Here is a 14801-nt window from a genome sequence, read left to right on the forward strand (position 1 = left end):
AAATCTCTTATTTTTTTCCTTTAAGTGACCCTCATGCTCTGTTGCAAAACACACCTCTTACACACATCTTCTGTTATTACATATACAAAACATGTGGAAAAGTTGTCCCCAAACGGAAGAAAAATAATTCCAAATTAACTAATGCTTACACAATTAATAAATATCTATAAATTTACCAAGTAAGAGCTTATTTACTCTTCTCCTAGGCTTTCTCCAGGTAACTGCATAATTTATAAGTTTCATATCAAAACAGAAATCTAAATCAATATCTTTTTCTTACAGCCCATTGGACAGATCTACTTTTCTTCCTTTAAATTGCTATCGTCAAGTTTCCACAGTCAAAGGTAAAATACCTGATCTACACAAGGATCTTTGCCTAGCTTGATATGCAAGAGTACTATTATTATGGATTATCCTACATGTGTAGTTACGCACAAACATTATATTATAGATGCAAAAACCCATATTCACAAGTAAATGGTTTGAAGGAGACGATAAGAAATGAGGGCCAACTTTTTCCTCCTTGTGTTGTCGCTGTTCTGCTGATCAGCATCAGTGGTTTTGCAGCAGTGTTACTTTGTGCACACACAGCTCCTCTGACTTTCTGCCCGCCCCTCCACTCTGTCTCTGTCCGCTTACTTAAATATTTATAAAGATTCCTATTATTGTATTAACTATTTATCGATTTATAATTTAAAAGATTTATACTGGGCCACAGAACTCCAGGGGAGAGAGAGCGAGAGACTTCCACCTAAAGGAGGGAAGCCATCTATGGCTATTTATTGTCTTTTAATGTTAAACCCGGGCCTGTTTGCCTCTTGGCCTTCAGAATAAGAGGGAAACATTATACACAGAGAGAGACAGGCACACAAAGGGAGCAATAGAAAGACAGAGAAAATGAATAGGAAGGACAATCTGGCTCAATATTGCTCTTGGTTAGATGCTGGTGAGCTATGCTCCGTCTCCCTTCCTGGAACAGGTCACGCACGGCAGTCCAGACACAGTCTCCACAATGAAAATGTATTACATTGCTCCGTCTCTTATTGATTTACATCTTATGACTCTTTGGATGTGAACTGCTTTTCTATACGGCATCTGCTCTCACCCTTTGCTGTCAATGGGGTATGGATGAGGGGACAGAGGGTACTATGCACCTGTCTCGTAAGCAGCCCACTGGCATTTTGCAATTTTCATCCAATGATCAGGGAAAAAAAGCATAAGGATATTGAATGCTTGTTACATGTACCAGTTAACACACTGAATGAAACTCTACCAGATGGAGGTAACTGCAGCCGGAACCACTTTATCATTGGTGTCGCATCCTGATTTGACATGACAGTACTGTGAACATAGGATACATTTCCCCTGCTTGTGTCTCGAAGTTGTACTTTTAACAAGTTAATGAAAAAGTCAGTGCTGGAACAAAATGTCTTCCACAACAGTTCTAGCAGGTCGGAGTCTGTTGAGCGGTGACACAGGGAGAACAAAGTAGGAGTACGTTTTTCATTAAACACGAATGCAGCCGGTGAGTCATTTGTTCTCTTGTTAGGGAGGAACTGGGATAACGCTCCTAAAGCAGACGAGGGGCAGATTCATCATAATCCAGCTGCTCAATCAAAAGACAAGGGATGGAGGGAAGTTTGTGGTGGTCAGCAGCAGGAAGGATGCTTAGGCGGCGGCTGAGGGTAGGAGGGACGGTGCAGAGAGAAAGAAAGGTGTTGGGAGTGAAAAGCAGAGCGAGCCTTTATGCAGTGCCTGGTGAGTGACAAGGAAACCATTAACGGAGTAGCGCTGGCCAAAGGGATTAAGTCCACACATGCATGGCTATTATTCAAGGTAATTAAAGGCTCTTTTTTTCTGGGAGGCCAGGTTTACCTCTACAACAAAGCCAGCGGAGAAAGAAGCAGGAAATAGCTCAGGCGATTCTGCTTAGCAGGCAAATCTTTAGCATACGTTGATCCAGGAGTGAACAATGACTTGAACAACGCGGAGAACCTCGCCTTTACTCTTGCTGAAATCTAATAAATGACAAACACTTTTAAAGGGCGGCTCCAAAGGCCGGATCCTTCACAACTGTTCAGAAAAAGTACAGTTGTAGATGAGAGTATATTATAGTGTAGTGTCTGTGTAGTTAGAGTTTGTAGTCAATGAGAGAAGTTGCAGCCTAAAAAAATTTTATTTACTGTCTTGAAAAGAGAATTCTAAAAGGTCAAAATAAAGACATATTACTTGAGGGCCCAACCAATATATCGTCCTGGCAGATATGAATCAATATCAATATTTTTTTATTGGAAGTTTCAGTTAATAACTATATAATAATTACAGAAATGCAAAAAATGTGTTTAAGGTATAATATATTAAATAACAAATTGATTCTTTCATCTGAGAGCAGAGACAAGTGTATTTTAGTAACTGTAAAATCTCCTGCTCAGTGTATCTTGGTCACAACAAAATAAGGAATTGGACGTTGGTCGAAATACCGTTATGCAATTTTGGAAATACAGAAATATCGATATTGTTAACTTAAGCATATGTGAGACACTAGTTGGATGTTGAATGAGCTGATCTACCTGAACCAGCTGAGAGACGGGTCCTAATGTCCCAAACCTGTCTCCTATGAAACCCTACAATCAGACCTAACCCTCATCTTGGTCATGTTGACGCTTTTCAAGGTGAAAGGTTTGGGTACATGTTGGCATTAGGAGCTGGGTGCAGCCCGCTACAGGTGCAGGTAACAAAGTTAAAAGCACAGTGATGAGTAACTGACCTCTGATTGTTGAGCAGTGGAGGGTCCATTAAGGTCCACATGATGTAACTTTTGGCTCTGCAACAAGTATCCACCGATTCGATGCAGACACTGGTACCAACTGTGCATGAGCTGGAAAATAATGGACAGTAAGTGTGAGACGAGGCTGCATGAGGAGGTCCACAAACTGTCCTCACCTTTGCATTCATGCAAAGTAAACAGCAGACAAACAAGCTCTTGTCCTTACATGGATGTCGCCATTTCACTGTGGTTTGCAGTGGGCAAGTCTACGATATTAACTGTATATGGAGTTTAATTAAGTCTTCTTCCTCAAATCTTAAAAAAAAACCTTACCTGGATTAGTATTATAAAAAAAATTTTTAATAAAATATCATTAGGTATTTTTGATATTTTGTTCGAACAGTAAAACCTTCTTCCTAATTAAAGACCATAATGAAGGAAATATACATAAACCAAGAATCTGAATCATTTACACTTCCCCATAATAGAAAACAAGGTGATGATTGGAGAATAACCCATACACAACTCTATCTCACAAACTACAGGCAAAGACAGTAGAGTTCCACGTTGGTCTTGTTTGTAGCTTTGTTACAGCGTTCTAATATATTCATCATTGAGAAAGAACTACAGCACACACAGACGTTACAAACTATGCATATTGCTGAAACATTTCTTTAAAAAATAAACTTTTCAAATTGCGACAGAAGTAGTGTTTAATGAACATTAACATAAGACCTGCCTAAATATATTTAACACATTATGGTATTTAACATTTTAATGTATTGCAGACTTTAAGGCTTCAAATTCAGATTATTACATTTGAGACTTTTTAAGACCCTGTAAAAAACACAATGGGTTTGGAAGCTAATCTTTCTCACATTTGACAGTAGCCACGAGCCCTCAATGAAAAAGTTACCACTGCCACACGAGTCAATCTGGTCAAAAAACAAAGGAACCTGCAGCTTGTGAATGGCCGATGAGACCCTGCCATTCACAGACAGTCGTGGGATCAGTGGAGGTTCTGTCCCTAGTGGCTGCAAATGGCTGCCAAGTATCTTTTCTGGGGGGATTTCACCCTAACAGCTCCTTGGAGACTGCCGAGGGCCTGTTGGCCTTTTCGACTGGCAGCAGCTTTACCGATAAAGACAGACAAGGGGGAGATGTGGGAGAAAGGGAGGGATAGGGGGGACATCACTTTACTGGTTTTACACCCACACACACGCCACAATGGACCAGTCAGTTGGGATTGCACCTGACACTTGACATGCAGCCAACAAAGCAGACAAGCATGGAGGGATGAGAGAAAAGCGTGAGAGCGAGCAGGGGAAGGAGAACGGCAAAGAGAGTGGGAGTGGATGCTGGAGTGCAGTGAGTGACGGACAACGAGCTGATGGGAAGAGGCAGGTGTAATGGAGTGTGAAGTGGAAGACCTTGGGAGACAGCGAGAGAGACCATCTGCCTGTCAGGGCAGCGCAGCCTCTCGTCTTTCTCCCTCTCCATCTTTTACTGTCTCCTTGAGTCGCTCATTCGGAGACACTCACACTTACACAACAGGAGCGCAAACACACCACTCGGGTCAAGAGAGATAAATTAACGAGAGAACCTCCCATTCATCTCCTTAACTAAGTGACACTTGTTGGAAATGGGCTGCCAGTCACTGAACGGTCACATGAAGAGCAATTCAGTGCAAAGTACAAATGACAGAAATAATGAGCGAGGAATAAGAGAGTCTGCCCCACCTGCTTGCCGATGTGACCTTGGGCAACATACTGAACCCCCGCATTGCCCCTCATAGAAAAAGTGCTGCCCATAGATACACTGTATGAATGTGTGTGTGAATCAAGACGAGAGCAATAAACAATCCACAGGAACAATTTATTACAGCGGTCAACTGGAAAAACTATACTTCCTCCTGTAAACCTAAAAAAAGAGGAACCATGGCATTTATAAGAAGTCTTTAAAGTACTACTGTTTATCATTTCTTAATAGTTGAACCCTCTTCACTTCCCCATGGATTGTGTCCCTCATTTAGCGAAGTCCTACAATTCCCCAAATACTGCTGGACAAAACCTAAAACTTGTTCAACTTGTGTGTATCAAAACAGTGTGTTCGAAATCAATACTGATGTATTGACAAAAATGGGTTTTGAATAAATTTAAAAAACGTTTAAAATGATGCTTGAAATAAATGTCATAGACCTGAGGTGTGAGATGTGATGACAGATGTAAAGAAAAGTTATGTCAAAATTTGTACTTTTCCTAAGAAATAGATATTGTAACATATTCAGTTGTAATTTTTTAAAACACGTTCATGGTACTGCATTACTATAGGGTTCTATGTTCTTACGATGCTGTGTAGTAAGGCTGGGCAATAAAACCATTATTGAAATAGAATTGTCATCAAAAGCAATATAACAAAACTATAAATACATATATCGACATGATACACATGCGTTGTGTAAGCACATTTAGGAGCTATAACACATCATTGATCGACCTCAGATTTGTAAGATGTTTTGCTGCTTATGAAGCGTTTGTCATAAAGAAGAGTTTAAAACCCCAACCTTCGCTCAGGAGAAAAAAATATTGTTTATAAAATTTAAATAAATAATAATGCCACACTAATTTATATCGACTGATGTGAAAATATTTAACTTAATATAATTTTGGGCCATATTGTCCAGCCTATAACTGTATCGTAAAATAATGAGATTAAAATATAAAAATGTGGCATTCCAACATGCAGGTGAATCCCCAAATTGTACTCAAAACAACTAGAGTCAACTGAACTACAATTATTGCCTGATCTAATATCACAATATGTATTTGACTGCAGCATTATCGACTGTTCCACTCATCCAGGTAATAGTGTTTCTTGTATCGGTATAAGAACCGTTTATTGTTGAGCCAGACACAGAAACAGCTCCCTCATCTCCCCTGGTAAACCCATCCATCCATCCATGGCGTCTACCGAGGGTCTGTTTTTGTAACCTAATTACACCTCTTTACCTTTTGTTTGGACTCTTCATCTGTCTATCTGCTGTCTCTCCCTCTCCAGCCGTGATAAAAAACAGTAACATGGGCGGGGAACCAAACGGCTTCTTAATTTTCCCTGACAGCCTCCTTTAAACATACGGGTCCAAATCCACACTCTAATTGAAAGCACATTCCTATTCCAAACAAATTAAGCACAATTAAGGCCCCTGAGTTATGAGTATCTATCACTGTGCGATGTTTTTGTAAAAATCACTGAGCTCTAGATCAAAGTCTCTCGACCCCTCGGCTTAATTGCCTCATTAAGAGCTCCCTTCTTTGTGCTATGGGCTTCATAAATACAGGGTCTGCTCGTTTCATTTGGGAATTACACTAAAAGACGCCCCTTAAACTAATCGCTTCCACGTTTTCAATAAAAGATCATCTGTTTTTAGGTAGGGAACAGAATGAGATTTTCTTCCATTTATAGAGCATAATTTGCAAGGCCCTTTTTAGCACAGTGTGTGATATATCATTTCATTGTGTCTGTGACAAGGCACAAACCTGTAACCATGTTTAGCTACTTTATAAACACATGTTAAAAAGGCTTCCATAACTATTTTAGAAGTATGGTGAAAATCTTTTGTAAAAATGTGCTGGAGCTCATAACCCTGGATGCATTAGCTTTAGAGTCTTAGGTGTGGCATTTGACACATCATAGCAGGTGACAGGAAGAAGGTGTCACCACCAGAAACCAGCAAATCACATGACAGGAAGATGATTGTGTGCAGCTGAGGCCGCTCCCTCCTCCTCCTCCTCCCTCCTCCTCCTCATCGCAAAATGCCATCCGAGCATGGCTGGCTTTTAATTTAATCTTATAAATGAGGTGCGCACTCCTAGACAACATGCTGTTCCAATTTGAAGTGGCTGCTTTATTGGGGACAGCGACACAGGGGAGAGGGAGGGAGGAAGAGAGAGGGAGTGGGAGATAGAGTGAGAGAGAAGAGGGGGGGTTGTGAGGAAGAAAAAAAAAAGAAAGCCAGGGGAAAGACGGTGGTATGGAACATTTGCTAGTAATCCAATTCCACATACCATATGGCTTCATTACCATTATGCGGGAGAGAAGACTTCAGTCAGTCTGAAAATAAAGACCTACTTAGCCCCATCCAAACTGACCCCAAATGAGACATGTTTGTCTCCGTGTGACAGTGTTAGTGTTATTGCCCTGCTCTTGCATTCTTTGTGGTCGCTTTAGATTGAGCCTGCAGCTGTGCATGGTTTCAGCGCGTGTGCGTGTGTATGTGTGCATGCACGTGGCCGTCTGAGTCTGGGTGTGTGTAAGATAGGGATCGGGCGGTTTCCCAATGACTGATTATTACGGAAGAGAGTCCTTAGTCATTACAGCAGAAAGAAAGAGAGAGAGAGAGAGAGAGAAAGGGGGAGAGGGAGAAGAGAAGGCTCATAAGCCAGCTCCATTCAGATGTGAAGATGACTGATAATGCAGGAGCAGCAGGACCCCTCGCTGGGTTCATTGGCCCCTAAGTGCTCCTTTGCTGAATATGTCCCTTATCTTGCCCTGACAGCAGTAATAGAATATGCATAGCTCTATTAGCATACAAGGTAATGGCACCCTTGAGGGAGGGCACTGACATAAAACTTTAAGTAGAAATCAAAACATTGGTGAAGGCAGAAGCAGAATAAAAGGGGTTATTGTCACCCAGTGCAAACACGGCCCGAGGCCTCGACCGTGGCTGCGCGTAAGGTATGCTTCCTTCACGCTTCCTCGCACATCTGTCTACACATACACCCACGGATACACAGACAATTTAATAAGCCTGGTATACCCATACAAATATGCATCATTTTATAACACATCACATATCATGCTCATATTTTGCACGGACATAGGCAGGCACGAACACGCTGAATCCTCCTCCTCGGGGCATCTGAATAAATGAAATGTGCTGCAAAAAATGGCAGCGTACCATCTCACCTCAAAGTCTCCAAGTGAAGGAGAATAGCGAAAAAAGGAAAAAGATCTGCCATTTTCACACAATAAAACAGACCCGAAAAACCTCTAAATCTCTGCTGAAGTGCCAGAGCGAGCTCTAATGAAGAGGCACTTAGAAGAAACAAAACAGTCTGTCGAGAAATTTGGCCGACAAGAGGAGAAGTGGGGAGTTGATGGGTAAGGAAAGGTGATGAGGTTTTTCACTCACATTATCTAACTGTAGTTTCCACCAAACCCCAAACCACAGCTATGAAATGTTTTAAATTAAAACAGGTCAAACCAACAACAGAAAGCTGTATGCCAAACAAGTATTCAGCATAAGAAAGCAATTTACTGCTCCTCACACATCACCCCAAAAAAAAAATGATATGGAGCGAGGCCAGGTCCAGTGAGGAGTCTAATTTAGTCTGGTGGGACAGACAAGGAGAGAGTTAGCTTTTCCACATATTAACTTTTATTAAATACATTAACCTTGAGGAGGAGACCGAGGAAGCTGTGTCAGCGAAGGTTAAGAATTAACGCCACTTTGGCGTGCAGTTAAAAAAAGTATAATACTGCTCGCATGCAGCTCAGCCTCTTTCTTTCCTCTTTTCTTTTGTTCAGCTTTTGTAAGTGTGCAAAACAAAATCAACACTAATAAGCCAATAATATCAGTAATTGCATCCTCAATTGTAATTACAGTGATTATGGAGTCCTCTTTGATATGCAGTCCTGCTCCACCGCCGATACGAGCCATATGTGAACATGGGACAATTATGCTAATCACTCCACATCCACAGTATGTAATTCTAAAGTGAAATAAAGTTCACCGCCTTGTGTAGGAAAGGCCAATGAAGAATGCCCCACCCCCCAGTGTCGAAACTTAGAACATTAACAAATAAAAATTATGGTATGGCCAGTCATCAGTGTAGGTCTTTATAGAGACCTTTAGGAGTGACCAACCAGTTATTGACTGGTTTATGTTAATTACCATGAAGACGTCGAACATCTATTTAACTATAAAGCATTGTTGGTGCATTCCAAAAGACTATTATAAGATTGGCACATAATTAGACTTGGTCCAACTTTTATGGGCCATTCTGGACTCTGCTAATGGCTCGGTGCTCGGACTCAAACAGACCAATAAAGCATAGCCATAGCGTTGTGGACCGGGCATTATTAAAATGAGGCAGACACTATTAAGAGCTATCAAATCCATCTCAAACTGGGCAGGGCAATTTCTTTGCCGAGAGGCCGGTAAAACAAAAAGACAGCCTTTTCTAATCTGTGGTTTATTTTATATGTTTATTGCACGGGTGGCCGGTTTAATGAGCAGTCTCTCGGCTACATCTCTTCAGGAATATAATAAGAGATCCGTTCCAGCATGAATCCACTGGGCAAATGCAGCACATCAACTGCGTGAAGTCACAAAAAAATATTTTGTCTCCATGGAAACCTCACAGCATTCATATGGGCAGTGAATGTTCCTTGAAAGTGGCTTTTTCACTGTTGAGGATTTCGACATCGAGTTCAGGCTGTGGGGTCTCGCTGGTAGTTTGCTCCTACTGGTTGGTCCGTTTAGTTAAAGATGGATGGGAGTGGAGCGAAATACTGTTCTGAGTTTCCCTCTGGTCTATACAGATGGTTTGGCAGGGTGACAAGACAAACTGGGCCTGGCATCAAACCCCAACCTCTATTTCATGGTGGCTTAACACTTTCTCTCTCACTAGATTACACTTGCTGTGACTGACTGATTTACCAATCCAATGAGCGATACATTTTGGCAGATATTATTGTGGAGGGGCAAGTCAATCCGCAGCCTTCTTTATTCGGTGCAACTGCAATTCATTTTAAAGGTGTGGCATTAATATCAAGAATGATCTGTTGATTAGAACCATAACTGCTACAAGAGTGTGAGCCTGGCTCAGAGAGCACGAGCCGCATAATGTGATATACGCTGTGCGAAGGACTGTTTTGAGTATGAGCTTCTCTCGGCACGGCCTTACCTCCCGGCCCAGGCAGAAAGCCACGAACACATAAAGTGCACAGTGCTCAGAAGACACATATCCTTTAAAGGAATGGGACCAGAGCCTAGGATTTCCTGGATTTCTCTGCGGGCCTCTCTCCACCACATATGCACATGCATGGCCGCACACACACACACACAAACCACACACGCACACAGACAGATTCAGTCAGCAGAGGGACTGACAAAGGAATGAAGTCACTCATACTGATCTATTAACTGTAGTGAGAGAAATGCAACGGTGCCTCACATCAGCTCGACACTGACCACAAACCAACAGGGGAGCTTGTGAGGATTTAAAAATGAGACTATTAAGCATCGCTAGCATTTTCAACATCATACCTGAGGTAAGATATGAGTATACAATCCCCCCATATGTGCCTTAGGGTTGAAAAAGATATGGCATACACAGAGAAAATGCTGACAAAGATCAAAGTCAAATTGGAAAGGCAACGCTTGAAGAGCTTTTGGTGATAAGGGCCGACACCAGTGACCATGTGCTGTAGACAAAAACCCTGTGATCTCCACAGCAGAATACATACGTTAAGGTCTGACTCTTGTATGTGCTATCCAGGCTGTTGTGACTGTGTCTGACCCACACAATCTCCTTCTGCATTCTTCATATGTATAAGGCAAACTCTGTAAAAAGTCCACACCCAGCTTTAGAGACTTGGGACATAGAAATACTAATGATAGAGTTAGAGCTCACACCTAACAAAAGATATATGAGTTTGTTCTTTAAATGAGCTATATAATTTCAGTTTTAACAACAATGATACAATTTCAAATATTGATTGCTAAAAAAAAAAAAAAAAAAAGGAAAAATGAGGAGGAGCCATTTTCTAATATGACAATTATACCAATATCCATGATAAACAACAGTTACAGTGGAGAAAATGTAAAACCTGGCAACTCAAACTATTATAAAGAAAGTATAACAACCATTGCTGCCCCTTTACTTTGTCTGCTTCTCCCATATTCTCACTAACTCTTTGTTCATCAAACCTACCAGGTATCCAAAGGGGATTCTAACCAAGCACTGCCATGGCTCACTTAACCATGAGATTGAGTGGAGTATGCATCCACACAGAAAGAACTATTTTGATTACTTATTACTTAACCTGTAATGTATTCTACCCCTTTCTTGTCTGCATGTCCTGCCTCCCCCCATTCCTCTCCCGCACCCCCACCCCCTAAATAAATGGAAAAATATTCACTGCCCTGGGCTACTGCTGAACTTCTCACTCTCTGCATCCAATTTGAAGCGGAGCTGCTGTGATGTCACCGGAGCGTCCGCACAGCGAGAGAGAGGAAAGGGGAGGAGAGGGGAGGGGGGGGAACAAGAGAGAAGAGCAGGCGACCTTCAGACCTCCAAGGTCACACTTCTTAACCCTGCTGCTAAAATCCAATAACAATTTATGAATGTTTTAGTTAGAAGTCATTAATGCAACCGAGCATCTGTTTCGAAAAGAATACAAATGAGGTGCTGTCCTGCTCTGCACTTTCCCAGCTTACACACACACACACACACACACACACACACACACCCCCCCCCCCCCCCCCCCCCCTCTGGGCAAAGCATTCTGATGTGCAGGGAACAAGTGGCCCCTAGGACCTGGACTCCGCAGTGCTAAGCCTGGACCATCTCTTTGGATTTGACTGGCTGAATTTTTAAGATTACTAGTCAGGTTAAACATCTGGAGCTTCAAAGCTGTGCAGCAAGTCCGTTATAAACTCACTCGCGGGCTCACATTACCTCTTACTGAAAAACAGAGGGTCTGCAAGGTACTGACTGTTAAACAGCGACTGTTAAAATGACACAGGTTCAGATTTTGCCATGATGCACACACTTACATAAGACAGAGAGGAGAAACAAGACAGACGGACTGACAGTATAAATTGAGTATCAAACAGTGTTGCCAGATGAGATAAATTGAAGTATCATACCATATGCTGAGAATTATCGTATTTTGGGGGAAATTATCGTACAGAAAGACACAAAAACACAAACAAGGAATTTTACTTTCATAAACAACTATTTAGATTAATAAATATTTGACTCCATCTATTTTTGAATCTCATTAAAAACGTGTAAATAAACTGGGTTTACTTTAGTGACAAAAGTTCAAGCTCCGCCTCTGATTTGCTGTCTGTGTCTCCTACATCCGCCACAAGCATGATTGGCTGGAAGAACGTCAGGTGACAAGAGAAGCGCAAAGAACAGACCCATGCTCCATATTCACAGCCCATCATGATGTTGGATCCATATCTTACTATGCCAATTATTATAACTCCTAATTCTGTCACAAAATTATGAAATTATTGTACATGATGGAACATTTTATATTGCTTATCGTACATGGCACAGCGGCTAAAATTATTGTACGCATACAATACAATAAAACGCTGTTTACCAAGTATGAGCTTGGCCTCAATGTCAAGGCCAGCTGAAATACTCCTTGGTGAAATCATCCATGGCTTCTAGAGGCACAGGCTTCCAGCAGAGGTCTCAGTGCTGCAAACCTCAGAGTGGATTAAGCGGTAGACCTATATTTCCAGATAGACCAGTCTCTCAAGCATGACTCAATGCCACACAGTCCCCAACACACTCTGCAAGCTACATGCTAAATCCAATTGGTAGAAATAAATCAGTACAACACTAAAAGAAAGCCTGCATTACGGAAAGGAGCGAGTGCTTGTGTGTGTGAACTGTGAACATGAGCGTCTCTTCAGCACAAAAGTGAGTAAGAAGGCTCGGCAGTTTAATTAAGCCAACAGGGTTGTGTACCCTCCTATTTACCCGTGCGGGAGCTCATGGTCACCGGAGAAAAGGCCACAGGGAAGAAGGGAATAGAGGTGTCACAGTGGCCATGATGATGATGGAGTGTCTACAAATATGACTCCAAACAGGGTCATTTTGATTTAGCGGCAATACGCAAAGGCTGGCCCGTTAACTCCTGACCTTTTGAGTGTGACCTGTGGGGGAGGGGTCTATCCGCCAGCAGAGGACAGAAAGAAAGGGAGAGCGAGAGAAAGAGTGGGGCTGTGCAGTGTCAGGCCCATTATGACCCGCTAAAAACTCGGGCCGCTCTCCGGCGAGGAGCCATCCATCATCGGGGCCTCTCTAATCAGCATGTTTGTCACTGTAACTAAACAGTGGGCTGAGCCACATCGCCACGCTATAGGCCCTGACAGGGAGAAATAAATCTGCTGCCGGCCAATGGGCTGCAAGCAGCAGAGCGTGACAGGAAAGGTGACAGACTCTTGAGGTCTCAACTAGTGAGATTAAGGGGAACTAGCCCAGACTCTGGGGCGGAGGAAACATTTGAACAGTTTTACTGGTCTTTAGGCAGCAGTCGAGGCCGGGGCTGCAGTGGCGTGGGTGTTGAAAGTGAGAACGCCTTTGTCCTTTTCGCAAAAAGACAGGTCCATTTGTTCAAATAGGAGGAACTCTGATTCCCTTGGTAACGGATAGGTGTACTGTTCGCTTTCCCCGTGAAACTCAGGATTGAAAATCCTCTCTGTGGTGTTCACACAGGATTAATCGTGGCACCGTTCTTCAGGGGAAAATGCTCCTTTGAAACCCAAGGTGGTTTATAGTTCAGTGAATATAAAATCATCACATCTCCGCTACCAAAATCTTGTCAACAACTGCTCATCTCGGGAAAATGTGGACAGTATGATGAATAAAAAGTAAGATAATTATAGATAATTTATAAATATTTAGGCAGGGGGTTCCTGACATCTCTTTAGTTAAACAGACATAAAAGGTTCCTCTGTGTATATCACTTGAGAACTGTTCAGGGGATTTTAAATGCAGTGATCTCATTTGTTTCTTGTTTACATAGACATCATGTTTTGGAGAAAAATTTTGCTGTGCTTACTCCGTCCTTGCACAGGCAATCCAGTCAGTTGAGCCTGCTTACTGTTGTGTTGTTTCGTTTTCTCTAGCCCCGTTCTTACATCTCAGCAGGTGGGCTGTATACAGGAGCTGAGAAAGCTGCAGTTATTTGACCACTTGGAACAGGGACCTTTTTTCCACTCACAACAGCTAACGGCCCGAAAAAGGGGGAAAACAACGTTTTCTTGATGTTGCCACTTACCAGCAGCTTGAAAAAAAAAAAAGATTCTGTTAAATCTCAGGAAATCACAACTGGCACTGTTATGTTGAAGGTTTGATGGCTTACATCATAACATTGTACTTCTTTGCTTTCTCTTTCTGGTCTTCAGCAAACTTGGCTGATGGTTGTGCTATATTGTACACAATACAAGTCCAGGATTCCTCCAGAAAAACACATTTTACTTGTACTGCTGCTTACAGACTTGTAGTGTGGAGGGTTTCTACTCCCAAGATAGTACATGGAGAAATTCAGGTCTCTGAAACATTAATACTTGGCAATAGGGAACTTCAGCTGCCTGTGTGCTGTGAATGCACATTGTGGTAAATACAGTTTAAAAGCCATTAGTGAAAAAGGAAAAAAAAAAATCCCCAAGAACTGAGCTTTCGTCCAGGGCCCTAATGACGTCAGACATTATTCAAAAGGAGAAAAAAACTGTAAATGTAGAAAACAGAACACAGAAACTGTCTACTTCTCTTTAAAATACATGTGACTTGATTCACATAGAATGATCTACATGAGAATAATTTATGTCTGAAGGAATATAAAGACAATTGACTGATTTACCAAATCATATCGCCGATGATATTAATTTTTATTAACAACCATAGAATTAAAAATTGAAACCACAAATGCCAAATTCTGTAAAATGCCAGAACTAACACAGAACTTTAGCGGCATGTATGGAATTTCCTGTAAAAAGACTTTAGCCGATCTTGATGAATGTAAGAATTTTTTTCCAGTGTTGTTCAACATTTCTGCAACATGCTGAGGTGTCTGAGAACCCCAACCCTAACCCAAGGGGAAAGTCCAGTGGTCACATGTTTTACGTATCATAATGCGAGCTTAACAAGACATACTGTACTTTTACCAAGTATATAGTGACTGATTCTCACAGTGAAAGAATATATTCAAGGTCCAATCCATA

At 41.8% G+C, this 14801-nt stretch overlaps 1 long non-coding RNA gene across 1 annotated transcript in view; it reads right to left on the reverse strand.

The window, feature by feature from the left end:
• Positions 1 to 1186: 1186 nt before the first annotated feature.
• The window catches only part of LOC117764590, a 28103-nt gene continuing 14488 nt past the window's right edge, over positions 1187 to 14801 (reverse strand). The window contains exons 3-4 of the long non-coding RNA XR_004614412.1: positions 2768 to 2878; positions 1187 to 1679 (exon numbers count right to left, since the gene is read on the reverse strand). This is a non-coding gene — a long non-coding RNA (uncharacterized LOC117764590). The remainder of the gene's footprint in view (positions 1680 to 2767; positions 2879 to 14801) is intronic.

The sequence above is a fragment of the Hippoglossus hippoglossus genome, chromosome 7, assembly GCF_009819705.1.
Source record: "Hippoglossus hippoglossus isolate fHipHip1 chromosome 7, fHipHip1.pri, whole genome shotgun sequence".
In the NCBI taxonomy this organism is placed as follows: domain Eukaryota; kingdom Metazoa; phylum Chordata; class Actinopteri; order Pleuronectiformes; family Pleuronectidae; genus Hippoglossus; species Hippoglossus hippoglossus.